Below are 3,718 nucleotides of genomic sequence, written 5' to 3'. Positions count from 1 at the left end.
ACAAAGCTCAAGTAATTTACACCAGAAACACCAAAGTTGGCAATGCCCCAGATGCCAGTGATTATGCATGAACAGGTCCAACCAAATATATACTTTCAAAAATAAAACTTTATTCAATTTAAAAAAGAAGAAGAAGAAAGGGATAGGTCAGAGATGCATCCTATGTCCATACCTTTTTAATGTATATGCTGAACAAATCTTTCAAGAAGCTGGACTTTATGAAGAAGAGTGCACTATCAGGATTAGAGGAAGATTCATCAACAACTTGTTTTATGCAGATGACACCACCTTGCTCCCTGAGAATGAGAAGTACTTGAAGTACTTGCTGTAGAAGATCAAGAAATATAGCCTTGAATATGGACTGCATCTCAACATCAAGAAAACAAAAATCTTTTCCACTGAACCAATAGGCAGCATCATGTTAGATGGAGAACAGATTGAAGCTGTTAATGATTCCATCTTTCTTGGATTCATAATCCACACCTTTACAAAACATTGCCATGCTCTGGGTTACAACAGTCAGAAAATCAAACTACAAGTTGCACTGAGAACATCTGCTGTCAAGGATCTCTTCAGAGCACTAGAGTAATAATGTCCATCTGAAGAATAAGGTATACCTGATCCAAGCCATGATCTTTTCAATTGCTTCCTATGTACCTCAAAGTTGGACAATGGCATTTTCACTGCTTTGCATTCCAGGTTGGTGGGTTTGTGAGGAGCACACTTCTGAGCCAGGCTCAGCAAACAGGGGAGGGTCTGCCAGTGGGACAAGCTCGCTTCCCTTGGACAGAGCCACACCAATGCCTTCCTTCTGCCTGTGGCCCTTGGAGGTGGGGGGAGGGAATAAAGAAATCGATATACAAATCCTGCCAAGACATCACCTGCAACTAGTACAACAGTGAAGTCAAGGACATGCCATTCAACTGTCTCATACAGTAGAGAAAACAGGTACTTTGAGGGACAAACTGTTGGCTAGATACACCATGAGGGACCCCTTAAGCTCAAGCAGAAGGGTACAGAACATCTTGAATTGGGTGTAGATGCCAGTTCAGGAAGGGAACAACAGGCTCCCTGGCTTAGCATTCAGATACTTCGGGGGAAACACTGCTGTCAGGTCCTTTTCGCTATGGGCCTCAGGCCAAGAAGGGAGCACAAATATATAAATCCTTTACAAAACATTGCCATGCTCTGGGTTACAACAACCTAACATCTACTAAGAAATGAGTCACATAATGAAAAGAAAGCAGCAAACCGCCTCAGTAATCATGAAAAAATAAAATAATCTTTTCCCTAAAAATACAGACCCAATGAATACCACAGATAGAGAGAACCAAAATAAATATGTTGATGTGGAGATATTATGACAACTAAAAAAAAGAGATACAAATGTTAGAAGGAGCAATGAAAGCCAATAAGAGAACAAATACCTCAGAGACAACAATCCAGAAGAAATATATTGATCAAGATCAACTTGAACAGCTAAGGAAGAAAATGCAAAATATGGAAGAGTTGATAGTATAGATAAAGAGATACAAGAACATTAAAAGTCATCACAAGACCAAGAGGTTACAGCCAACACGTAACTGGAACTAACAGAAAAGCATGACAATGCAATTCAGAATATTAAGACTGAAAGCACAGAAATGTCTGACACACTAGTAGCACACACACAAAAGAACTGAAGAGATGGAACAGAGAGTTAGTAAGCTGGAAGGCAAGAACATCACAGGAAAACACTAGAAGAAAAACCTGAGATGAGATATAAAGAAAATGAAGAAAACATTAGAATCATGTGGGATGGTATCAAAAGAAACAGCAAATGTATGATTGGCATTCCAGAACATAAGAGTAAAAGGGAAATCACAGAGAACATTGTGAAAAAATATTAGAAGAAAACTTCCAAGGTATATTGAAGAACAGGGAAAATCACATACAAGAATCATAGTGAACACCAAATAGACTAGACCCAAAAAGAAAAACATCAAGACATTATAATCAAATTCTCCAAATTAAAAGATAAGGATGTTGTTTGTTGTAATGTCTCATCGAGTTGCCTGCGACTCATAGTGACCCTATGTGTAACAGCTCTAAAACCTAATCTACCCTGTGCCAATCTCAGTGTCTCCAATACACCTACCCCGATTATCCCAGTCACTGAATCAATCTACCCCATAGGTTTTCCTCCGGGGCCCGGTGGCGTGGCTACAGCCAAAGGGGGTAAGGGCCTATCACTCCCCGGGCAGGTGATTGGTCGGCTCCCTGCGACGGAAATTGCGACAGCGATGACTCATGCAACTGTCGCCTTGGACTGTGAGTCCTGGGTCGATGTTAAACTTTCTCTCCGGCTTCCGTGGTGCACCTGAACGCCCCGCAGTGATTGCCTCCGGCCATACCCAAGCTCTTAGCCTCCCGTGCCACCGCTTGGAGCAGAAGAGATCAGACCGGAAACTTCTCTCGAGCTCTCATTCACTCTCCTGTTCCCGGACATCAGGACTCCTCAGGGAATTTTGGTGATTAGGAAAGATGGAAGATCTGAGTCAAGCCCTGGCTAATAGCTTTTCTGTGTCCCAAGAATTGAATAGCACAACAGCCCCACACCCCCGCCTGTCTCAGTACAAGTCCAAGTAAAGTTCTTTGGAGCAGAGTGAGCGGCGACGACGGTTACTGGAACTGCAGAAATCCAAGCGACTGGATTAGGTGAACCATGCCAGAAGACTCGCTGAAGATGATTGGACAGGAATGGAGAGTGAGGAGGAGGAGGAAGATAAGAAAGATGATGAAGAAATGGACATTGACTTTGTCAAAAAGTTACCAAAATGCTATGCTAATCAGTTGATGCTTTCTGAATGGTTAATTGATGTCCCTTCAGATTTGGGACAGGAATGGATTGTGGTTGTGTGCCCCGTTGGAAAGAGAGCTCTGATTGTGGCCTCCAGGGGTTCTACCAGTGCCTATACCAAGAGTGGCTACCGTGTCAACAGATTTCCCTCCCTTCTGCCAGGAGGCAACAAAGCAAAACTCAACAACAGGAAAAGACTACACCATTCTGGACTGCATTTACAGTGAAGTAAACCAGACCTACTATATTCTGGATGTGATGTCCTGGTGGGGACACCCTTTTTATGACTGCCAAACGGATTTCCGATTCTACTGGATGCATTCAAAATTATCAGAAGAAAAAGGTCTGGGACAGAAAACCAAGCTGAATCCGTTTAAATTTGTGGGACTCAAGAATTTCCCATGTACCCCTGAGAGCCTGTGTAAAGTGTTGTTGGTGGATTTTCTTTTTGAGGTGGATGGGCTTCTATTCTACCACAAGCAGACTCACTACAGCCCGGGAAGTACGCCCTTGGTGGGCTGGCTGCATCCATACATGGTGTCAGTTATTCTTGGTGTTGCTGTGCCAGCTGGACCACTCACTGCCAAGCCAGAATACAATGGGCACCAGCTTTAGCAGATTATTGAGTATAAAAGGAGCCAGAAGGAGGAAAAAAATGAAAACCTCATGAAGAATGTGTCTAAGAGTGGGTGCTATGAGTTGAAGCACCTGTCTACACCTAAGTCGAAGAGCCCTCCCCATGGCCTGGAACACTCTGAGGCCCTAATGGAGAACTAAAGAGAACAACCTCCTTTGGGAGTTAGGGACAATGTCTGATCGTAGAAGGAAACCAAGGAGCAGGACTGTTAACTACAACAGGTGACTTCATTTTGGAATGGA

At 43.1% G+C, this 3,718-nt stretch overlaps 2 pseudogenes; both read left to right on the top strand.

Annotated features, from left to right (window-relative positions):
• Positions 1 to 71, top strand: part of LOC102867266 — a 7,383-nt pseudogene extending 7,312 nt beyond the window's left edge.
• Positions 72 to 2,523: 2,452 nt separating this feature from the next.
• Positions 2,524 to 3,616, top strand: LOC102844442 (annotated as a pseudogene).
• The last annotated feature ends 102 nt before the right edge of the window (positions 3,617 to 3,718 follow it).

This window comes from Elephantulus edwardii, unplaced genomic scaffold, assembly GCF_000299155.1.
Source record: "Elephantulus edwardii isolate Elephantulus edwardi_28Jun2011 unplaced genomic scaffold, EleEdw1.0 scaffold00043, whole genome shotgun sequence".
In the NCBI taxonomy this organism is placed as follows: Eukaryota; Metazoa; Chordata; class Mammalia; order Macroscelidea; family Macroscelididae; genus Elephantulus; species Elephantulus edwardii.
Note: the sequence above shows the minus strand (reverse complement) of the source record. Positions and strands in the feature narration are given on the sequence as shown.